The sequence below is a fragment of the Eptesicus fuscus genome, chromosome 4, assembly GCF_027574615.1.
Source record: "Eptesicus fuscus isolate TK198812 chromosome 4, DD_ASM_mEF_20220401, whole genome shotgun sequence".
Lineage (NCBI taxonomy): Eukaryota > Metazoa > Chordata > Mammalia > Chiroptera > Vespertilionidae > Eptesicus > Eptesicus fuscus.
Genome location: NC_072476.1, coordinates 7,160,380 through 7,170,161, shown reverse-complemented (window position 1 = coordinate 7,170,161; position 9,782 = coordinate 7,160,380). Strand labels below are relative to the sequence as shown.

General features: G+C 48.5%; 1 pseudogene; it reads right to left on the bottom strand.

The window, feature by feature from the left end:
* Window positions 1–920: 920 nt before the first annotated feature.
* Window positions 921–3,294, bottom strand: LOC129148664 (NPC intracellular cholesterol transporter 2-like; annotated as a pseudogene).
* Between the last annotated feature and the right edge of the window lie 6,488 nt (window positions 3,295–9,782).

Below are 9,782 nucleotides of genomic sequence, written 5' to 3'. Positions count from 1 at the left end.
AATAGCCCTGGAAACTGAGGACTGCGCCCACCCTAAAGCACTTCTCAAACTGGGCAGCCTCGTCAGCCGCCTGGAGCATGCCCATCCCAGCCCCCGCCCCCCCCCCCCCCCCCGGAGAGCCTGGGGGAGGGAGGCTGTGGACTGTACGAGACTTGGTGGCCGTGAATGAAGCAGTACAGGCTGTGCACACTGCTGTTCCTAACCTCTGCCCTGTTGGCCAGTCTCCCAGGATCTAGCAAATAGTACACAATTCCAGATTTAAAGGATGCTTGCTTTCTTTCTTTCTTTCTCTCTTCTTCTTCTTCTTCTTCTTCTTCTTCTTCTTCTTCTTCTTCTTCTTCTTCTTCTTCTTCTTCTTCTTCTTCTTCCTCCTCCTCCTCTCCTCTTCTTCTTCTTCTTCTTCTTCTTCTTCTTGCTAATCAAGTGTTGAATTTAATGAAAACCACCTAAGACCGAAAAGGAGAAATGAGATAACCACGGAGAACCAGCCACCCAGAGTTGAGTTTCTGTCGCAGACCACCTCCCCGTCTGCTGAAACGCGGGATGCCACTGGAGACCAAGTCGTTACTGTTGAGGCAGTGGAGCTGGAGGCGCTGTCAAGAGTCAGCAGGCTTGCCAAAACCGGTTTGGCTCAATGGATAGAGCGTCGGCCTGCGGACTGAAAGGTCCCAGGTTCAATTCCGGTCAAGGGCATGTACCTTGGTTGCGGGCACATCCCCAGTAGGGGGTGTGCAAGAGGCAGCTGGTCGATGTTTCTCTATCATCGATGTCTCTCTCTCTCAATAAAATATATTTTAAAAAAAAAAAGAGTCAGCAGGCTTGTTGCTGACTCAGTGATGCACTGAACTCAGTGAGGCACTCGGAGATGTAACACCCCAGCTAGAGGAATGTGGTTTGGAAGCTGGTCCACTACAAGGGCCAATAACCCCAGGGCAGGTTATCTAATGTCCCTAAGCAACTTCATTCGGCCGGACCCTCCTTATTCCAACAGCAAAAAACACTGAAGACAATTAAGTCAATCCCTACACACACTCTTCTCTCCTTCAACCCTTTTACAAAAGATATTACCAGGGCAGCAGTTCTAAGCTCTCCGGAAACAGGGTCTGAGATGGAGTTGGAGGTTGAGAGGCATAAACAGCAGTTTAGAAATTCCTTTCCTCTTATGGCACTCATTTAGGTTAGACTTGGTTTCTCCTCCCCTCCCTCCACTCATGCTTTCATCCCCAGACGGACATACTGGCATCAAATAGCTCTAGTTTTCAAGCTGTACTGGGATTTCCCAGCAGAAGAGACACTGGTCTTTGTCATCCCGAAGTTCCCACTTCACCACCAGTTTTATCAAGGGGTGTGCACTCTTCACTGGCAGTTTAGCCATGTAGCTGTAAGTCTTGTTTTTTTTCGATGGGGCAGGTGACTCCACTCTTACAACCATCAGGCTCAGGAGTGGCAAAGGCATTGGGACGCCCATCACGATGCCATCCACCACGGCTTTGCTCCCTTGAGACTGAGTACTACTGGTGAAGGTGACATAGACAGCGTAAGCCTGTCCTTTCTGCAGATGGCAGGGCTGAATGGGGCATGGGATCACATTCACTACCTTTATAACTCCAACCCCAGAACTGCAATCCTTGAAGTGCACCGGCTCTGCCAGGGTGGAGGTGCTGAGCGCCAGGAGCAGGAACGCGGCCGCCAAGTAACACACTGCCGCTAAGGAACGTCCAAGCGCAAGGAACAAGGATGCTTTCTTTTATATTCCCTTGGATCAGGACTCCCAGAAGACTGTTGTCTTTGAACGAGAAGATCCTAACACTCATCAGAAATCCCAGTATTGCTGTGCTGTTTTACCGCAGATTTTCAAAAAATCTCCAACCCTTTTTGGGGAATCCCATGCAAAAGACTTGAGGGACCTCCAACTTGAAAATGGGGCTGTTCTACAATATGTAGATGACATTCTAATTGCCAGCCCTGGTAAAGAAACTTCCAACAGAAATACTCTTCTGACCTTAAACCATGTAGCAAAAAAGGGATCCCAAGTACCCCAGAAAAAGGCCCAGATATTCAAACCAGAAGTTAGGTCCCTGGGCCTTCGTATTTCCCATGACCAGGAAGCCTACGTGCGGAGTGCAGTAATAGCCAGTCCAGCGCTGCCAGGGAACCAGGTCGCGGAATGACAGGTTTCCATTGGACCTGGATCCCTGTATAGAGCAAGAGCAGAACAGACTTTTTGACCACTTTTGAAAATCCAATATGGAGTCACTGTCAGCCGCGACAGTTATGTCAAGTGCTATGTCAAGACTCAGGTAATGAGGTGTAACAGGAATGCCCTTAGGAAAGGCCCAGAAGCCCCAAACCATAAATCTGGACACCCCGATAAGGACTCCATCTGGACACTGATTTGAGTGGGACCCCTGCCCACTGTGGGCTATAAGAACTCAGAGCTCCAATTATTCGATGCTCGAGCTTGGCTATGCCACGGGTCAGGCTCAGAGTCCTGCTGATAGGAGGAAGGGCATGCAACAAGGATAGGACCATAGCCTGGCCAGTGTGGCTTAGTGGTTGAGGGTCGACCTATGAACCAGGAGGTCATGGTTCCATTCCTGGTCAGGGCACATGCCCAGTAGGGGGCATGCAGGAGGCAGCTGATCAATGATTCTCTCTCTCCCTCTCCCTTCCTCTCTGAAATCAATAAAAATATTTAAAAATATTTTTAAAAGAATAGGACCACAGTTGTTTGATTATTCACCTTACTAACTATAGATGAGAGGTTTTCTTACAGACCCTGGGGAACTGGAGGATGTGTTGCAAGGAGAAAAACAGGGCTGTGAAAAGATAACAGATGCCTCTGAGCCTGGATGGGTCCATTGCTCAGAAAAGAAAATACATTTTGAGAACAAACCAAGGACAGGACATGCTTTGATTTGGTTGCTGTGCCTGGACCCTGACCCCCTCCAGGAGTTTGCTTCAGGAACGCTGACCATTCTCCAGTCCCAGGAACAGGCGGAGCGGTTAATGTCATAGAAAATTAACTACCTTGTTATCAGACTTCAAGATCCTGAAAGGAGACAACAGACCACGGACCTTGCAGCCCTTAGCCTGCCCCCTTCCCCTTTGCATGTGGCCTTTCTTCTTATCCGTGTGTAATCAGTCGGCTGGTAGAGGAGGTGAGAGCAGAATTTGCAGGATGACCTGCTGCTCTCTCCATACTGCCAGCATCATTGGACCAAACGCTCGAATATGACCCATGCCTGTCCCTGTTTGATTTGGCTCAAGTAGTGACAAGTGGCCCAGACCCATGTTGTGTCCAGTTTCACGGCCAGATTTCCAATCCACCCCGAAGAGTGTACCACTGGGCGCTTGAGACCAACACCCACCTCTCCTGCTGCGGACACTACTGGTGACTGGGACTTCACCCCTGACACTCGCTCCGCGTGCTTCTTTCACGTAAGCTCCCCCTTTCTGTGTGTAACCTGCGTGTAACCCTACTGATTGGGGAGGTCTCCCTAATAAACCTGGCATCGTGAAAAGACACAAATGTGTGTGAGTGACTCCTTTGCGGGATTGCTCCCTTGCTCGACAATCCCTAATTTTAACCAAGATAAATTGAAAGGAGGAGAGAATGCCCCCTTGGAGTGGGGCAAAGAGTGGCAGGATGCTTTTGAAAAACTTAAGGTAAGCCCTGGCCAGTTTGGCTCAGTTGGCTGAGCGTCATCCCATGCATCTAGAGGTCACCGGTTCAATTCCGGATCAGGACACATGCCTGGGGTGCAGGCTCGATTCCCCAGTCGGGGGGCCTGGGGGGGGGGGGCGGGGGGGCATGCAGGAGGCAGCCAATCGATGTTTCTCTCTTTCTCCCTTCCTGTCTCTAAAATCAATAAAAACTTTTTTTTTTTAAAGTGAGGCAAAACTACAAGAAGCTCCTGCCCTGGCTTATCTGATTTGAAAGAGCCTTTTGAATTGTCTGTTCCTGAGACTCAGGAATTGCCCTGGGAATTCTAATCCAAATGCTGAGCCTGTAAGACTTGTGACTATTTTCTAAACAACTTGACACTGGCACAAGGGTGGCTGCCCTCCTGAGGGCGGTGGTTGCAACTTGCATGTTAATATTTGAAGCAGAAAGATGAACAATGAGACAGCAGCTGACTCTATGGACCTCCAACCAGGTAGTCACCATCCTTAAAGCCAAGGGAAATGATTGGCTAACAAAATAATTCAATACCAGGCCATGCTGTTGGATAATCCTAATATCACTATAAAAAATTGTCACACCCTCACACCTGCCACTCAATTGCCAATCTCCTTAGGGTTCAAGATCATAACAGTATTGAAATAATTGATCAAGTGTATACTAGTAGGAAAGACTTTAAGAGTGAGCTGTTAGCCAACTCAGAGGAAATATAGTTTACTGGTGGGAGTAGCTTTATATTATCCAATTAGGAAAGGTACCCAGGGGAGTTAGGAGGCAGGGACTGAGTGGTGTCCTCGTTCAACACCACTGAAGCAGGAGCTCTTCCCCGTGGGACTTCTTCTCAAAAAGCTGCACTCACAGCATTGACCTGAGCCCTGGAATTAGGCGAAAACAAAACCCTGACTGTATATACTGAGTCTAAACATGCACAACCTATATTCCACACCCATGGGACTATTTGGCAGGAATGGGGATTGCTGACCACTGGAAATAAGGAGATAAAATGTGGAGTCTCGATCCTAAGGTTATTAGAGACCATCGCAAAACCTAACGATGGTGGCGCCCAGCAGGGGCGCCGGAGAGAATACTCAGAGGTGGTAAAAAGGAACAGCCTTGCTGACGCCACAGCAAAAAGAGCAGCTCTAAACAAGACAGGCATGTGGCTGGCCCTCCTTCCCAGCTTGACTAAATCAATCCACTCCTTTTTTTTTTTTAAATAAATCTTTATTGTTCAGATTATTACAATTGTTTCTCCTTTTTTTCCCCCATATCTCCCCATCACCCGGTTCCCTCCCCCCGTTGTCCTTATCCATAGGTGTATGATTTTTGTCCAGTCTCTTCCCATACCCCCCACACAGACACCCCTTTCCCCCTGAGAATTATCAATCCACTCCCATTCTATGCCTCTGATTCTATTATGTTCACCAGTTTATTCTGTTCCTCAGATTTTTAATTCACTTGATTTTTAGAATCACTTGTTGATAGATGTTTGTTGTTCATAATTTTTATCTTTACTTTTTTCTTCTTTTTCCTCTTTTTAAAGAATACCTTTCAGCATTTCATATAATACTGGTTTGGTGGTGATGAACTCCTTTAGCTTTTTCTTATCTGTGAAGCTCTTTATCTGCCCTTCAATTCTAAATGATAGCTTTGCTGGGTAGAGTAGTCTTGGTTGTAGGTTCTTGCTATTCATCACTTTGAATATTTCTTGCCATTCCCGTCTGGCCTGCATAGTTTCTGTTGAGAAATCAGCTGACAGTCGTATGGGTGCTCCCTTGTAGGTAATTAACTGTTTTTCTCTTGCTGCTTGTAAGATTCTCTCTTTGTCTTTTGCCCTTGGCATTTTAATTATGATGTGTCTTGGTGTGGTCCTCTTTGGATTCCTCTTGTTTGGAGTTCTGTGCGCTTCCTGAACTTGTAAGTCCATTTCTTTCACCAGGTGGGGGAAGTTTTCTGTCATTATTTTTTCAAATAGGTTTTCAGTATCTTGCTCTCTCTCTTCTGGCACCCCAAAAATTCGGATATTGGTACGCTTAAAGCCATCCTGGAGGCTCCTTATGCTAGCCTCACACTTTTGGATTCTTCTTTCTTTCCGCCTCCCTGGTTGGGTGTTTTTTTCTTCCTCATATTCCAGCTCTTTGGTTTGACTCTTCGGGTGCGGTGGTCTATTCTGTATATTCTTTATTTCAGACAGTGTATGCATAATTTCTGACTGGTCCTTTTCCATTTTTTTAGTATTCTCATTTAGGTCCTTGAAGGTCTCTTCAAGTTCCTCAGCGGTTTTTAGAAGATTTTTGAGTAACCTTATAACTATGGTTCTGAACACTGTGTCGTCCATTAGTTTGCTTTCATCTATCTCTCCTACTTGTGACATACTCCGATGTCTCCACATTTTTGCTGCCTCCCTGTGTTGATGGAGTGGCTTTGTGTGGTCGGTGACCTATAGGGGCCAGTAGCTCAGCTTCCCCAATCACCCTAGGTGGTCGCTCTTGGTACTCCCCTTTGTGGGCTGAGTGGAAAGTCTTGGTGAAGTTAAAAGCCCTGATTGCTGTTGGTACACTGGGAGGAATTGACCTCCGGTCCAATTGGCTGTGAGGGCCTGCTGTCTATATAACGGAAGAATTGCTGTGCTAGAGACACAGTAGGGCTTTGGTGCTCACTGAGTCTGCCTCTTGAATGTGTCCCTTATGAGGGTGGTTGAAATATGGTGTCGTCCACACCGACAGAAAAGTCACTCTCACTCTCCGACCGGCCGAGAGTCCCTCCCGTAGGCGTCTGGGTCCCCCGCGTGTCCCCAGAAACTGGAGTTCAGAGTGGTTGGGATTGTTGGTATCACTGGCGGGAGTTGATCTCCAAGCCAGTTGGCTGTGAGGATCAGCAGTGTCTCCGCTGGGAGAGCTTCTGTGCTCAGCTTGGATGGGGCGGAGTCTCAGGGTGGCACAGACAAGCTTTGTTTTCCCGTCTGCTCCACCCTAAGAGGGGCAGTTTCTCCGTGCCCGAATTAATGGCTGCGCGCCTCTGAAAGAAGGCAGCTTTCGAGCCTCTCCCGCTGCCTAACAGACCAGTTTCTCCCCAGCTGGGGCTTTGTTTTTCTCCCGAATGAGAAATCCAGTCACTGGGAGGGCTGTGCTCAGCTTGGATGGGGCGGAGTCTCAGGGTGGTGCAGACAAACTTGGTTTCCGTCAGGTCCGCGCCGCCCTAAGAGGGCCGGTTCCTCCGTGCCCGAATTAATGGCTGCGCGCCTCTGAGATAAGGCCGCTCTCAAGCCTCGTCCGCTGCCAAACAGCCCAGTTTCTCCCCGACCGCAGCTGGACCTCAGTGCAGTCAGGCGGCCCTGCTTTTCTCCCAAACAAGAAAGCTAGCCACGCAGTGTCTGCTGCCCTCTCTCTCCGCGCCTTGCGAGCCAGCCTGCCGCGTATTCAGCCGCCCGCCCTTTCCGCGCTCACGGATCTCCGCACCTCCACAGCTCCTGAGGCTCAGCGTCCCCCTCTCTGTTTTTCTCTAGTTGTAGGATTTCCACTCTGCCAGCTCTCCGGTGGTTCTGGACAGTGTGCGCTCTGTTTTCCAGTTGTAGTTTCAAAATTGTTGTGGTAGGCAACAGTTAGGTGTTTACCTTATGCCGCCATCTTGGTTTCTCTCAATCCACTCCTTGATAGAGCAAAAATGATCTCAAAATTGCCCAGGAATGGGGCTTTAAGGAGACTCCTGTGTCTAAGGGGTGGGTGACAAATGAACATAAAAAGATATTGTTCCTCACCCTGGTCAGTTTTGCTCAGTGGTTAGAGCATCAGACCGAGGACCAAAGGGTCTGGGTTTGATTCCTAGTTAAGGGCATGTACCTGGGTTGCAGGTTTGCTCCCTGGCCCCATTAGGGTGCACATGGGAGGCAACTAGTTGACATGACTCTCTCACATCAATGTTTCTTCTCTCTCTCTCTCCCACCCTCCCTCCCTTCCATTCTTTGAAAAATCAATGGAAAACTATCCTTGGGTGAGAATTTAAAAAAAAAAAAATCTCTCTATATAAAAGCCTAAGCGACCATTACACACTGATGCGCACTGACTAACACAGGAGCTGCCCCCTGGTGGTCAGTGCGCTCCCACAGCCAACCTCCCCCAGCCAACCAACCTCCCACAGTCCTTCCCCTTCCCCCCTCCCCCACCCAGGCAGGCCAGCCCAATCGGCCCAATCGCCGGCCAAGCCAAAGGATCCCACCCGTGCACGAATTCGTGCACCGGGCCTCCAGTATATATAGTTCCTCAAGGGCTAGGTTGGAAAAGAGTAAAAGAAGCTAAGGATTCCACACATTATGGAAGGTAAACATCATGTGAATGGTTGGTTAGGGTAGAGAAGCATCATGAGAAGAATCATTCATAGTGTCAGGGCTAGGTGCATGCGATGCACGAAGAATCATGCAGATACTAGACCTCCAGTCCCACTTTTCAGTCAGGCAGGCCAGGCCGGGAATGTTCCTGGAGAAGACTGTCAGGTAGACTACAGTGATGCCCTCTGCGCCTGGACGACCCAAATACTTATTCGTGTGCGTAGATAACTACTGAAGCATTCCCGCGCTGAACCGGAAGGAGCAGTGACGTTGTAAAGGCACTGCTTAAGGAAATGATGCCTAAATCTGGACTCCCCACGGCCTTTCAAAGTGACAATGGGCCGGCTTTCCCGGCAGCTGTAATAAAGGGAGCCGCATAGGCTCTCCAAGTTAGCCGGGTCTTACTTGGAGACCACAGTTCTCAGGAAAAACAGAACGATGGAATCAATGCTCATAAAGAGGAGCTGCAGAGGGAGAAAGGGGTCCTGAGTGGGAGATCCTGGGTGGTCAGACTCCTCTCTGGGAAGCAGAGTCCTCAGTTCCGCTACAAACTGCTTCAAAAGGGCGCCAATGTATAGGGCACACTCACATCTACTGTCGATCACGGAGGAAATGGCGCCCAGCACACACTCTGAAGTCAGACTGTGTGGATTCAAATCTGCCTCTGCTGTCTACTGTGGGACCTTGGACAAGTGACTCAACTTCTCCATGCCGCAGTGTTCTCGTCTGTAAAACGTACTTTCCTCACCGAGTTGCTGAAATGATTTTGTGAAATCATGCATGTAGAGCTCTTGGAATATTACCTGGCTTAGTATTAGCTATTTTGTTTTATAGATTCCAAAACTACTCTTAGATCTAAGTTGGAGCTAAAGTTGAGATGCTCGCTCAAGTTGAATAACAACGGACAGAACCTATTGCCTCCTAAGGAGGACAGATGCGCTTAACTTCGGGGCTGGGTCCAACTTGAATTGCACGGCTGAGAGAAGAGGACTGAGTGTTGACAAAAGGATGGCAGGATTTGGTTGTTTTGTTTGTCTTCTACATGCTGCATTTTTTAAAGTTGAGGCTTAAAAATTAAGCTCTCTCTCTACACTCAAGGAAAAGGAAACAGTTTTATTGCAAATGGCCTCTGAGTTTAATGTTCTCATTCCACTTACTCTTTCAGCGGAATAAGAAGAGCTTGAGGGAGAGGCGGAGGCTCTGGGAGAAGCTGATGACAGGAAATGGGGAAGCCCCCTGGCCTGCGATGGGAGAGAGGAAGGCCTGGTCCCGGTGTGGCCCTGCTCCATGAAAGGAGCCAGTCCTGAGAGCAGGTGGCTACCTGAGGGCCCAGGAAACGTGGGATCCTATGAACTAGGTGTTCCCGCCAGCCCAGAGATTCTAGTACCCCACGGGGTACAGGGCAGGAGGCATCGACTTTAAGGAACCACTGAGGGCTTGGACAGTGATGCCAACAACAACCAAGATGAAGTAGAGATTAGACTTTGCCCAGCACTGACACCAAGTGTGAAAGCAAACACACACACACATGCACACGCACACACACACACACACACAGAAACCGTGGATATCCAGACAACACCTGGATCCTGGTATGCCCTTGAGGAAGAAAGTCCAACCGTGACTGAAAGAGGATTTCTGTTTAAGTCACAAGTAGTTTTAGAGAAATATTTGAATATTTGTTTAAATTATTTGAATATTGTTTGAATTCATGTTTTTGTCTAGTGGCTACAGTCCTTTCGTAAGCTTCCTAGTCCATTCCTCACCCCTTGT